The sequence below is a fragment of the Plecotus auritus genome (genome assembly GCF_963455305.1).
Source record: "Plecotus auritus genome assembly, chromosome: 1".
In the NCBI taxonomy this organism is placed as follows: domain Eukaryota; kingdom Metazoa; phylum Chordata; class Mammalia; order Chiroptera; family Vespertilionidae; genus Plecotus; species Plecotus auritus.
Window position 1 is genome coordinate 246,935,175 of NC_137770.1, and position 14,252 is coordinate 246,949,426.

The following is a 14,252-nucleotide window of genomic DNA, read 5'->3' on the forward strand; positions in this document are numbered from 1 at the left end:
TGCTCAGGGTCAGATGGTCCTTAGTGACGCTGTAGCCATGGAGACGGAGGGGCCCGCTCTGCGGGGCAGCACACAGCGAGGGGCAGGGACCGCCCGCGTGAGGGGCTCACGTGTCAGCAGGACCCTCGTCCCAGCCCCTCTGCCTGGGTGCCCGGCCTCCCACACTGCCACCCCTTCCTCACCCCCCAGAGCATTCGGGGCCCACGTGGAGGTGGCTGCACCTGCCTCTCTTCCTCCCTTCCCCCACCGCAGCCCTGACCCCTGACCCCCAGGCTATGGGACCCCTGACACCCAGCCCTGACCCCTGACCCTCAGGCTATGGGACCCCTGACACCTAGTCCTGACCCCTGACCCCCAGGCTATGGGACCCCTGACACCCAGCCCTGACCCCTGACCCCCAGGCTATGGGACCCCTGACACCCAGCCCTGACCCCTGACCCCCAGGCTATGGGACCCCTGACACACAGCCCTGACCCCTGGCCCCCAGGCTGGGGGGTTGGGGTGGCATGTGGGAGCCCCTCAGGGCAGCTCTGGCGGCTGGGGGGTGAGGGTGCGCCCTCCGGCCCCTCGGGTGCACGGGGGCCACAGCGAATGGGACCGGCCATGAGCCACACAGGCAGCCCCTGCCCAGATTATAACGCGCCGTGGCCCCCCGTTCCCGCAGCGCAGGCGGCAGGCCTTCCGCCAGCTGAGACGACGGTGACGGTGACGGTGACGGTGACGGTGACGGTGACGTGGGCTCCGTCGGTCCCCGTGTCCGTGGGAGAGCCTGTGCTGGGTCAGGTCCATTCACCTGGGTGGCGTGTCAGACGCGTGTTCTGTGTCATGTGCGGGGATGCCGCTCTCGCTCCGCTGCTCAGGGGAGTGTGGGACTTACTTCACGAGCACGTGCACCCCGCGGGGGGTCCCAGAGCCCGTGGCCATCTGGGCGTCAGGAAGGAAGGCACAAATGTGCTTCTGATGGCGCCGTGGCCGGTCTTCCCGTGCCCCCACCACGCCCTCGCTGTCCTCAGGACGAGCACCCTTTGGCTGTGGGAGCCCAGGCTCCGGAGCTTGAATCTGTCCTGGGAGTGATGCTGAGTCGCGCTGGCCAGGATTTTGCCTGGGACGCTCCGTCTCAGCTCCCCAGGGGCCGTTCTGTGTGCGTGTGCGTGTGCGTGTGTGTGCGTGTGTGTGCGTGTGTGCGTGTGTGTGTGTGAAATGGATAGAGCATCACCATTGTCAGTGGCGTGGAAGCTTGAGGGGCAGTGGGGGTGCAGGGCTGCTCACGTCCCCACACCTCCCTCCCAGTGAGACCCGCTCCTTCCTGCCAGGACGCTGACAGCCCCCATTTGCAAGCTCACCCCGCCGCGGCAGCGTCTTCAGATGCTCTGCATGTGACCTCCCAGGCTGCTTCCGCCATCCCCTCCTCTGCTGTTTAGAATTCGCTTCTTTCTCCTTTAAATCAGACCCCACAGAGCCGGCTTGTGACCCCGGAAGGCTTGTCTGTGTTAGTGAGTGAGTGAGTGAGTGTGTGCATGTTCTGAGGGGAGGCGTGTAGACCTGGCGTCCAATCTGCTATTAGTTAAGTCTGCTGTTGACCACATTGCTTTGCCTTCATTATTAACATCATGTTTGGTTAACCCTCACTTGAGGATATTTTTTCATTGATTTTTAGAGAGAGTGGCAGGGAGGGGAGAGACAGAGAGCGAGAGAAACATCGATGTGAGAGACACATGGATTGGTCCCCACCCAGGGCGGGGATGGAGCCTGCAACCAAGGTACATGGCCGTGCCCAGAATTGAACCCGGGACCCTTCAGTCTGCGGGCCGACGCTCTATCCACTGAGCACCGCGGCCGGGCTGCCTCTATTATTTGCTCACCGCGGCTTTCTGTGGGTTTGCGGCCGCTGGTGGGTGGGGACAGACTCAAATGCACGTCCGCAGGGCACACACTCCCCCGGCAGCTTCCTCGCGGCCTCTCCGAGCCTCTGCCCTGGCCTGGGCACCAGCCGCCCTGAGGAGGGAGGGAGGCGGGGCGGCTCTGTGGGGGGTGTGGAGGAGCGAGGGGCGCCCACTCCTCGGGAACCTGCACAGGGCAGTGGAGGACGAGAAGGACACGTCTGGGCAGAGGTGCCCGCTGACCCCGGGAGGGCAGGGGGCAGGGGGGCGTGGTCCCCGGGAGCGCCCACAGAGGTGACCAGGGACAGGATGCTCCTCTGTGGACATCGGTCAGCCTCTGGCCCCGGCCGCTCAAGGACACCTGGGCTCCCCTCGCCAAGGCCAGTCTGCCCACCAGCACTGTATGGGTCACCTGTCGACCACCTGTCAGACGTCGGCACGGACCCTCCACCGTGGCACCGTCCCGGGCTGCCAGTTGGCAGGAGATCCCACTTAGACCAGGGGTGGGCAAACTTTTTGACTCGAGGGCCACAATGGGTTCTTAAACTGGACCGGAGGGCCGGAACAAAAGCATGGATGGAGTGTTTGTGTGAACTAATATAAATTCAAAGTAAAGGAGCGGAGGGGAGAGAGAGCAAGAGAACCGGATAGAACAGCCGGATCCAGCCCGCGGGCCGTAGTTTGCCCACGGCTGCACTAGACCCTCCCGAAATGGGGGGTTGGAGGAAAGACTGGGGTGTACCTGCTCTTGTAACCTTGCACCTGCACAGGTGGGCCTGAGGTCTGCCCTCCGCTGGGAGTGGGGTGGACACAAGCTCAGGGTACGGACTGCCGTCCCCACTTTCTTCCTCACTGGCGTGGTGTTCCAGGCGACACTGCCTCTGACCACGGAGCTCCGTTCACTTTGAGAGAAGTGTCGCTACGGGCTTCTGCCGGTGGCTGTCACTGGTCCAGCACACACACCGTTACCAGGCACGCAGGCCTGACAGGAGCAGAAAGGCCTCCCGCAGACCAGCTCCGGAGCCTTGTGGACGCTGTCCTCCGGATGTGGCACGTGTTTTAAACCGGTGGCCAATGTGTGGTGCTATGTCCCACATTTTATTGATACACTAGAGGCCCGTTGCACGAAGAGATTCGTGCAATAGGCCTTCCTTCCCTTGGCTTCCAGCACCGGTTTTCCTCCAGCACCTGGGACCCAGGCCTTCGCTCCGGCCGGAGTCTGCAGCCTTCGTCTTCGCTGTGGCCAGAGTGCCGCTCCTGTAGATCCCTTTGCCCCCCGCCCTCCCTCTCATAGCAGGCATCCTGCCCCTGCCCGGCCACTCCGTGCCTGGAGCAGCTGGGTGGCCGCCATCTTTCTCCTTCTAATTTGCATATTCCCTCCTGATTGGCTGGTGGACATAGCGGAGTGATGGTTAATTTGCATGTTTCTCTTTCATTAGTGTAGATGGTGAACACCAAGGGCCGGGAATGACACCCTTGTCAAAAGTCATTGGCCATAGACCAAGGGGGCACTCCTGGGCTCGCTATCCTATTCCCTGCGTCTGCACGTCTGTCTGTATGCCAGGACCACGCCGTTTTCATTCCTGTCGCTTTGTCATATGTTTGGAAACCAGGAAGTGTGAGTCCTCCTGTTCTGTTCTTATTTAAGATTGCCTGGAGCATTTGGTGTTGGTTGAGATTCCATATGAATTTTAGGATGGGTGTTTTTGTTTCTGCAAAAATCACCATCGGGGTTTTGATAGGGATTTCATTGAATCTGTAGGTTGGTTTGGGTAGAATGAACATCTTAACAATAGTATCAAGTCTTCCAATCCATGAGCATGAGATCTGTTTCCATTTCTTTACGTCTTTCGTTTGTTTCAGCAATTGTTCTCATTATACACGCCTTTCGCCTTCCCGGGTAGGTGGATTCCTCAGAACTTTCTCCTTTTCGATGCTACTGTACATGGAACTGCCTTTTCTGATTGCTCATCGTTAGTATATATGCAACTGATTTCCGTGGATTGACTGTGTCCTGTACTTTGTTGAATTCATTTGTTGATTTTAATACTATTTTGGTGGAATCTTTAGGGTTTTCTACAAATCAGGTCGGGTCATCCATAGACAGAGATCATTTCACTGCTTTTCCACTTTGGATGTGCTTAATTTCATCTTCTTGCCTCACTGCTCTGGCTGGGGTTTCTAGTTCTGTGCGGAATGAAAACGAGGAAAGCGGGCTAGGCCTTGTTCCTGATCTTAGAGGAAGTGCCTCTTTTGTCGAGTGTTTGTATCATGAAAAAGTGTTGAATTTTGTCAAATGCTTTTCCTTGCATCAATTGATATGATCATGTGGTTTTCCCCCTTCGTTCTGTTAATATCGTGTATTACATTGATCAAGGTTCATATGTCCAACCATCCTTGCATTCCAAGAATAAATCCCACTTGGTCATGGTGTAGAAGCCTTTAATACGCTGACGAATTCTGGTTGTTAGTGTTTTGTTGAGTATTTCGCCTCACTGTTCATCAAGGATATTGGTCTGTGGTCTTTTCTGGTAGTGTCTTCGTCTGGCTTTGGTGTCAGGGTAATGCTGACATCACAGAATGAGTTGGGAAGTGTTGCCTCCTCTTCAAGTTTTTAGAAAAGTTTGAGAAGAATTGCTATTAGTTCTCCTTTAAATGTTTGGCAGAATTCATCAGGGGTAGGTCTTCTCTTTGTTAGGAGATGTTAATTCCTGATTCAGTCTCCTTATAGTCATAGATCTATTCAGATGTTTTATTTCTTTGTGTTTCCATCTTGGTAGATTTTGTGTTTTTAGGAACTTGCCCATTCCGTCTAGGTTATCCAAGTTGCTGGCAGACGATTGTACACGCTTACAAGTTCTATAACCTGATCGCTCCACCCAGTTACTGTCCCAGGAGGCAGATCTCAGACCTGGCATCTGACTCCAGAGCCCACATTCTGCACCCCTCGTGCCACGAAGGGAGGGTTTCTGCATCGCAGCCATTTCCAGAGCCGAGATGTTCTGCCCCCTTGGGCATCGCGCCCATCTCCCTCTGCCACCTCTGCCTGAGTGAGCTTGAGGGCCATGAACCGGGGGTAACCCTTCGAATGACAGAACCTCAGCATCTTCCCTGGCATGCGGTGTGCTTCGGAAACTTACATACCATTTTAAGTTTTGATTTACTTTTAATTCCACTGGTATTTATGAGTCCAGGACTCCTGGTAATGTTTTAGAAATTTACATCAAAGCATCAAGCCGGGCGTGAGTGTGTCCAGGTGAAATTTCTGTGACCCAAGGGCCCTGCTTCCTCAGAAGGCCTTTCCTAGGAGAGGCTGCAGCTGCTGCCGTGGCTTCGGGCAGGGGGAGCGCTCAGAAGGCAGAGCCTGGGGTTGGCACGGTGGGCTCCCTGGAGGCGGGATCTCCGTTCCTCTGGGTCCAGGTGACTAAATTAGTGTCCTGGGACTATTGTCACAGACTGTCACAACCAGGCATTTATTCTCACACAGATCTGGAGGGCAGACGTCCAAGCCCAGGCGTGGGCAGGGCTGTGCTCCCTCCTAGGGCTCAGCCCAGGGGCTGCGGGCATTCATGGCCGCCCCTCATCTCTGGCTTCTCCCTGTCTGTCTGTCGCCCACGTCCCTGGTCCTCACTTATAAAAACTTTCCCCTGAGCTGCCACTGGGTCTAGGGGCCACTCAGATCACCCGGAATCACCCATCTCCTCATCTCAAGACCCTTCATTACATCTGCAAAGACCCTTTTCCCAAAAGGCCATTCGCAAGGCCCGGGGGCTAGGACGCGTGGCCACCCTTCCACCTGCAGTGACAGATGCTGGCCACGGGCGTGGGCCTGCACGGAGCTCCCGTTCCCGGTGAGAGCCAGCACAGCGGGCAGACCCTGAGGCCCAGGTGCAGTGTGGGGCGAACCCAAGTCCACCCCACAGAGAGGAGGGTGTGTGTGGGAGGGGGGCCCTAGAAACTACAAAAGCAAACAGAGGAGGGGTTAGCGGCCCTGACGTCACAGCAGGACTTTGTGTAACAGTGTCATCGGTGTACGAGGAAACCATTGCAACGTCTATAAACGGAAAATGCAGTTTTGAACAAAACCATCCCGCTGATAGGCGGTCGCGGGAAAGCAGAGCTGGGGTGCAGGCGCGAGCCGAAGGGACTTCGCAGAAGCGTAGAGCCCGTTAGAGACGAGGACAGAAGCCGTCAGGTGCCTGCGCAGAGGGACCAGTTCGCAGAGGGGATGGCGGAGTTTTCCAGAAAGGTGGGAAGAGCCCTCATATTTAAAGGGGAAAAAAGAAGAAGAAGGTGCATGGTAGGCAGAGCAGGTGAAACATCAGAGCTGGAGAGACCACCCTGAAACCCCAGGTGGCTGCTGACGGGGAGCACCCAGGGCTGCCTCCTGCTGGGCGCCATCGGGGCCAGAGCTGGGGGAAGTGGCCCCGGAGGGAGGGCGTGGCCCAGCCTCCTGCACAGCACAGCCCTCCCGCGGGGGGGGGGGGGCACAGGGGGCACTCGCACTGCTTCTACCACGGCCCCCTGTGGGGCCTGCACCCCTCTGCACCCCAGCAGAGAGCAGGCCTGCGGAGTGCCTGCTCACATCCCAGAGCGAGCCCCTCTGCGGGGACAGCGTCCTGGGCCTCCGTCCCAGCCAACGAGTTCCATCCAGCCTGTGAGCAAACACACCGTGAGCGCGATGCTCGGGGGAAGTGCCGGGAACCGCTCTGATTCTCATCGGGCGCACTGGGCTGCGGGTTCCGGGGGTGCAGGGGTGCAGGGGGTGCAGGGGTGCAGGGGTACAGGGTTTGCAGGGGATACAGGGTTTGTAGGGGTGCAGGGGTACAGGGGTGCAGGGGGTGCAGGGGTACAGGGTTTACAGGGTTTACAGGGGTGCAGGGGTGCAGGGGTGCAGGGGGTGCAGGGGGTGCAGGGGTACAGGGTTTACAGGGGTGCAGGGGTGCAGGGGTGCAGGGGGTGCAGGGGGTGCAGGGGTACAGGGTTTACAGGGGTGCAGGGGTGCAAGGGTGCAGGGGTGCAGGGGTGCAGGGGATACAGGGTTTGCAGGGGTGCAGCTGTGCAGGGGGTGCAAGGGTGCAGGGGTGCAGGGGTGCAGGGGATACAGGGTTTGTAGGGGTGCAGGGGTACAGGGGTGCAGGGGGTGCAGGGGTACAGGGTTTTCAGGGGTGCAGGGGTGCAGGGGGTGCAGGGGTGCAAGGGTGCAGGGGGTGCAGGGGTGCAGGGGGTACAGAAGTGCAGGGGTGCAGGGGTGCAGGGGTGCAAGGGTGCAGGGGGTGCAGGGGTGCAAGGGTGCAGGGGTGCAGGGGTGCAGGGGGTACAGAAGTGCAGGGGTGCAGGGGTGCAGGGATGCAGGGGTGCAGGGATGCAGGGGGTGCAGGGGTGCAGGGGTGCAGGGGGTGCAGGGGTGCAGGGGTGCAGAGGCGTCTGTCTCCTGCTCCGCATTATGCACTTCTCCGAGCCTGAGCGGCTGCAGCTCTGGCTTCGAGCTTGATGAAAGGGCCCGGGCAGCCGCCATGACGTGACGGGACGTGTGTCCGTCTGAGTGAGTCGGGGGCTGGGGCTGGGGGCAGGAGCCATGGAGCTTCCTCGCACCTCACGGCCATCGGATGCTGCTGTTCAGATAAGACAGCCTCGCCCGGACCCTGAGGGGCCGCGTGTCCCGTGGATGCACGTGGCCGTGGCTCCTGAGCCCACCCCATGCGCCAGGGAGACCAGGGCCCAGGGGATCTGCGGGCTGGGCCCGGTGCACCCCTGCCCGCGGAGGGGGCAGAGCTGGTGGCCACGGAGAGCCCGGCCGTGCCCAGCCTGAGTCCGGCCTCAGGTCCACTGCCCTGACCAGTGCTGTGGTCGGCGCCGGGGTTCGGAGGCTCTAGGAGTCCAGACCTTGTCACTCTGCAAGGCTGTAGGCTCACACCCAGAGCGGGGCCCAGCTGAGGCTGTCGGGGTGCATGGTCTTTGGGGAGCCCTGGGGGTTTGGAAGGAGACCCATCATGAGAACCACACAGGAGGGTCTTGTGGGGCATGGGATAGTCCTGGTCCTGTCCTCCTCCCTGCTCCCTGCTCACTGCCCCCTCCACGTGCCCCTGTCCTCCTCGCCTCCTGCACCCCTCCTCCCCTCCCCTCTCGCCCTCCCCCTCCTCACACGGCCCCCCACAAACATGAATGAGGTCTCAGACCTGGCCCTGCCTTGCACGCCCAGTGCCTGCTGGGCACATGCTACAGACTCCACCTGCCTCAGCGCAGGGTCCTCGCCCATAAAATGGGGTGACAGGGATTCATGGGGACACCCCAGGGGCGCACCTGACCCCAGTGAGTGCCCAGTAAACAGCAGCTTAAAATAGAGGCAGAAACGGTAAAACCAGCCAGCGTCCAGAGCGGGGTCTGCGCGTCCTGGGTCCTGGGTGTATGTCAGGTGACTCACATGAAGCCTGTTGCCATGGCAACTGCGCCTAGTTACTTCCCAGGATGCATTGTGGGCCCTCCCCCAGGTAGTCCCTGGAATCCCCCACTCCGCAGCCCCGTCCCAAACCAGGTCTTTGCCGGACCCCCTCCCCACCTCTGTTGGTGGCCCAGCCCTGCCCGGGCTCTTCGGCCCCACGCCTCTGCCTGCGTCTCCTTCCCCAAACCTGGCTGACCTCATCGGCAGCCCGGAGGCCTTTGTTAACCCATCTCACAGCTGGGGAAGTAGAGGCCCACAGAGGTCAGGAGCAGCCTCAGGGACGCGGAGCCCCAATTCCCCTGCCCCCTGTGCTGGACCAGGCTGCCGTCCCCAGGAGAGGGGGGCCCAGGCTGCCGTCCCCAGGAGAGGGGGGCCCCAGGCTGTCCTCCCCAGGAGAGGGGGGGCCCAGGCTGTCCTTCCCAGGAGAGGGGGGGGCCCAGGCTGTCCTTCCCAGGAGAGGGGGGCCCAGGCTGCCGTCCCCAGGAGAGGGGGGGCCCAGGCTGCCGTCCCCAGGAGAGGGGGGCCCAGGCTGCCGTCCCCAGGAGAGGGGGGCCCAGGCTGCCGTCCCCAGGAGAGGGGGGCCCAGGCTGCCGTCCCCAGGAGAGGGGGGCCCAGGCTGTCCTTCCTAGGAGAGGGGGGGGCCCAGGCTGTCCTCCCCAGGAGGGGGCCCAGGCTGTCCTCCCCAGGAGAGGGGGGGCCCAGGCTGCCGTCCCCAGGAGAGGGGGGCCCAGGCTGCCGTCCCCAGGAGAGGGGGGCCCAGGCTGTCCTTCCTAGGAGAGGGGGGGGCCCAGGCTGTCCTCCCCAGGAGGGGGCCCAGGCTGCCGTCCCCAGGAGAGGGGGGGCCCAGGCTGTCCTTCCCAGGAGAGGGGGGGGCCCAGGCTGTCCTTCCCAGGAGAGGGGGGGGCCCAGGCTGTCCTCCCCAGGAGGGGGCCCAGGCTGCCGTCCCCAGGAGAGGGGGGGCCCAGGCTGCCGTCCCCAGGAGAGGGGGGGTCCCAGGCTGTCCTCCCCAGGAGAGGGGGGCCCAGCTGCCCTGGGCTCCGAGGGGTTGGCCCTGGGGCAGCCTGCACTCGGCACCAACACCAGAGGGTTAAGAGGTTGGCAGGCGAGGGGCGGGCAGGCGCAGAGGAGCCGCTGCCAGGCGCCCGCTGCCGGGACCGTGGAGATGTGACCGCGCCGCGCGCCCTGGACCCGGAGCAAAGCGAGCCCCCGGCCACGCTCCAGAGCACAAAGCCTCAGACCGCGGGCCGGCACTCAGTCTGCTCCCCCTGCACCGCCATCTGCCTCCCCGGGCACCCAACCGTGCCAGGCGCATTTGTGGCCGCTTCCCCTCCCCCGCCAGCGGACCTGGCCTGTCCTCTGGGCCTGGGCCCAGCACCCCTCCCCCGCGGCTGAGATGGGGTCCAGGTTGCCGTCTGCCTTCTCGGAGGACAGACAGGGGCGGCGGGCGGCGGTGAGAACATAACGTCGCAGCAATGAAGCGGGCGATGACAGCTATGGGCCCTGAGCCTCTCTGTCTGCGCTGGACACGCGGTACCACGTCTGACCCTTACAGCCACCTCCCGCCCCTAGCGTGGTCACTCCCACTTTACAGATAAGGAACACTGAGGCCCAGAGGGCAGCCATCGGGGCTTTGTCCCACAGCCCATTCCAGCCCTGGTCGGCCTGCGGCCAGCGCTCATGACCTTCCTCCTACTCCCTGTGTCCTATCCCATGTGCACACGTGCACACACAGGCACGCACGTGCACATGCACGCACACATTCCAGGAAGAACTCCAGACTCCCACGAGCTCTCCGGAGCTCCCTGGCTCACCCCTCCCTTTTGCGGCAGGAAGAGGTTCCCCGATGTCCACTTTGTCTGAACCCAGGGGCCTGGGCCTGTGGATGGGCCTCAGGCGTGAGCCTGAACAGGCTGGAGCCAGCTCCTACCGGGCAGAACTGACCGACCGTGGACCCGGACGCTCAGCTCAGCTGCTTGGGAGAACCAGAGTCGAGAGTCTTCGAGCCGCGCCCTGAGGGCCTCTTCGTTACAGACGCTTAGATCCTCGGGCTTGGCTGTGAACAGAGGCAGGGCGGGTGCTCACCAGTGTAAGCAGAGGAGAGGCGCAGTGCACAGGGTGAGCGGGCATTTCCTTCCGTCTCTGTCTGCTCCCCGCGCAGGCCTGAGCCTGCTCTCCTGGCTGAGAAGAGACGGCCTGCAGCAAACCGAGAGAACGGACGCCTCCTGAGAGCCGTCATGGAGAGCAGGAGGGGACCGCGCACCTGCCCCGCGTCCCAGAGGCCACCGCTCGGCAGGGCGGCGCTCAGCCCGCGGCCCCGACGGCTGCACCCTGCAGGTCCCGTGGCCCGTCCAGGGACAGCGACAGGACAGGGGGCAGGAGCCGGGGAGGCAGAAGCAAAGATACACACGGCAGGGACAACCCCAGGCGCCCAGGGGCGAGTTACTCTGATGTGGTCTTCAGCCGGGGTCACGCGGCCTCTGCGGGGGGCCCTAGGAGCTCAGCAAACACCAGCCCCCGTTACATAAGGCCAGGCTGCCGGGAGCCCCCGCGCCTGAACACTGTTTCCTGCTTCAGCTAAATTTTAATATTTATGTGGAAACCAGGCTTTTTTTTTTTTTTTTTTTATGGGGGAAGAGATTTAATTCCCAGTCTCTGGAAAGCCTCGCCAAAGCAGAGAATGCCTCTCTGTGCAGAGAATATTGTGCCTTGAATCAAACGGAGCGTCACGTGACCCTGCGGCTGTTACATAAACGGCACGCTTCACACGGTCTGCCGCGGGGGCTCCTCCCGAGCCAAACTGTGTTCTCACCCCAAGGAAACCCGCAGCCGCGCCCCGCAGCCAGGACCCCCACCCGGAGCCACGGGACAATCTCGATCGCCATGCCCGGGGCCCCTCCAGCGTCGTCGCCCTCGCCTTTGTCGGGGTGGCCACCCAAAACGGGCGTGGGAGCGGCCCGAGGGATGGGACTCACAGGCACAGCCTCATGTACCCAGTGTGCACCCCCCCCCCCCCCCCCCCCCGCTCCAGGGCCCTGACAGAGAATCTTCCGGAACGGACCCCCTGGCACAGCAAGGTGGCGGGAAGGTGAGAGTTGCACAGGGGCCGCTGTCCATGGTTTCTCTTGAGTTCAGGCCACGGAGGAGGACCAGGTGCGGGGAGAGGAAGCCGTGTCTGGGCGAGGCTGAGGCCCAGCCTACCTGGTGTTTTGGCGGGAGAACGAATGGCCAATTTGGCCCCCACAGCTGCCCCCCAAAAAGTGCCCCCCCCCCAGAAAAAAAAAAAAAAAAAAGAGGAAGCCCACACGGCTACAGAGCGGGCGGTAGCCCCCCACGTCGCTGGAGTTCAAGGGCCCCAGCCCCTGGCGGGGGTGCCTCTGCCCCTGCTCCGTCCTGCTCTGCTCTCAGGGGCTCGGGCCCCATCCCCAGCGGCTGGTCCAGCCAGTGCCCCTCACTCACGGGGTCCCTGCTGTCTCCGTTAACTCTGCTGCCCTGGCGCCCCACCGTGGGCTGTGGGCCAAGGGAACCCCTGAACGAGACCCCCATGCCATGGACCCCCCTGAGCAGGGACTCCCAAGTCTCTCATAGAAATGGCGCCGTGTTTGTGCATAGCCCCCCGTCCCCCGAGCACTCTAACGCACCCCAGGGTGAGGCCGGTCGGAGGAGGAGCTGCGTGAGGTCTCGCTGCTCGGCTCAGGCTGTGTGCCTGGGACAGTCCCCGGCCTCACTCCCTGACCTGGGAGCCTGGCCGTTTCCAGGCGTTGGCAAAGCCCTTCGGGGTCTCGGTGTGTCGGATCTCCCCTTCCCCAGGCTGTTCAGGACCACGGAGAGGGGCCGGGGGGGGCGAGGGGTTGTGGGGGGCAAGGCTCCAGGCTGTGTCTCTCCATCAGCCACCCCCTCCGCACTGTCAGGGGCCCTGGGAGGAGGTGCCTGGCCCGCCTGCCCCTCCGGCCAGTGCCGCGTCCCAGCTCCGTGTCCCAGCACCCTGTCCCAGCTCTGTGTCCCAGCTCCATGTCCCAGCACCCTGTCCCAGCGCCGTGTCCCAGCTCCGTGTCCCAGCACCCTGTCCCAGCGCCGTGTCCCAGCACCCTGTCCCAGCGCCGTGTCCCAGCACCCTGTCCCAGCTCCGTGTCCCAGCACCCTGTCCCAGCGCCGTGTCCCAGCGCCGTGTCCCAGCACCCTGTCCCAGCGCCGTGTCCCAGAGCCCTGTCCCAGCGCCCTGTCCCAGCTCTGCGTCCCAGCACCCTGTCCCAGCGCCGTGTCCCAGCACCGCGTCCCAGCGCCGCGTCCCAGCTCCATGTCCCAGCGCCATGTCCCAGCTCCGCGTCCCAGCACCCTGTCCCAGCGCCGTGTCCCAGCGCCCTGTCCCAGCGCCGTGTCCTGGAAAACTCTGCCCAGTCAGATCACCAGGCTCACCCTCACCCTGAGCAGGCCCTCGACCGACCATGGGTCTCACGGATCCTATCTATCCAGGGGACAGCAGGACGGACCCCGAGGCTCCCAGGGTCTGCACCCTCTGCTCCCCCCCACCCCCCGCCCCTGCTCTCAGACCCTGTGGGATTTTTTTCTTTTTTTTTTGGCCTCAGTGGCAAGGCTCCCGCCAGCCCCCAGTCGTTGCCCGGGAGGCCTGGGCCAAGGGCAGAGCCGCTGTCGGGGCCACTGCGGTGTCATTGTCCGGTGGCTGCTCCTCACGTGCCTGGGAAGGTTCTTCCCCCCATCCCTTCCTTCCCGGGAAAAAGCTGCCCATGCCCTGGCCGGTGTGGCTCAGCGGAGAGAGCGTCCGCTTTTGGACTGACGGGTCCCAGGTCTGATTCCGGCCAACGGCACATGCCTGGGTTGTGAGCTCGATCCCCAGTAGGGGGCGTGCAGGAGGCAGCCCATCAATGGTTCTCTCTCATCATTGATGTTTCTCTCTCTCTCTCTCTCCCTCTCTCTCTTTCTTTCTCTCTCTTGCCCTTCCTCCCTGAAATCAGTAAAAATATATTTTTTAAAAAGCTGCCCATCACCCTGGCCTGGGACCAGGGATGTCCCAAGGCCCTGCCCCCTGCGGTCCCTGGGAGCTGGGGGTGCAGCCCGGCTCCCTGCAGAGGCCCCGCCCAGCCCCCCCCCCCCCGCAGGCTGAGGTCGTCCTGTTGGCTCGCCTGCCTGGGGGCTCCTCAGGGGACCGGCGGCTGCAGCACAGGCCTCGGCAGGAGCAGAGCAGACGCTGCGATGCCGTCCCCTTCCCGCCGGCCCCGCGGCCATGGCAGCCACCGTAGGGCCGTGCATCGGGCAGAGAAAGGGGAGTGAAACCGAGGGAGAGCAAGCCCTTCCCCCCCAGAAACCAGGCCATTCGCCAGCAAGGGGGCGGGCTTCGCGCACACTGAGCCCCCAACCCCGTGCCTGCGGAAGCGGCCACAGAGGGCGCCCTGCGCTCCCCGCCCCAGGACACCGTGGCCGTGGCCTTCCAAGGGGTCCCCGGCTCCAGCCAGGACTGAACTCTGAGCCCCAGAATAGAAGAGAATGAATGTGCTGCTTTGAGCCCCCAGTTTTGGTCTAGTCGTCCCTCCTTACCCACGGGGCTGGGTTCCAAGGCCCCGTGGGTGCCTGAAAGCACCCGGCACTCACCCACAGGCGCCGTCTTCCTGCCACCGTTTCACGAGGGGAAGAGCTCCACGCTCCTCGGCGGCGTGTGCGGACTCCCAGCCTCGCCGCCCTGGCGCCGCCCTGGGGCTCGGGGCGCTGGCGGGTCAGGCGGGGCGGACTGGACGGAAGCGCGGCCGTCCCGCCCGGCCCAGCCCCCTGGCAGCGGGCCCCTGAGGGTACGCACGCGGACGCCTGGACACGGGGCAATGGCGCCGGACAGGGCGAGCTTTCAGCACGCTGCTCAGAATGGCACGCCCTTCAATACGCACGAATTGTTTATTTCTGGAATTTCCCATTTACTACTTTCA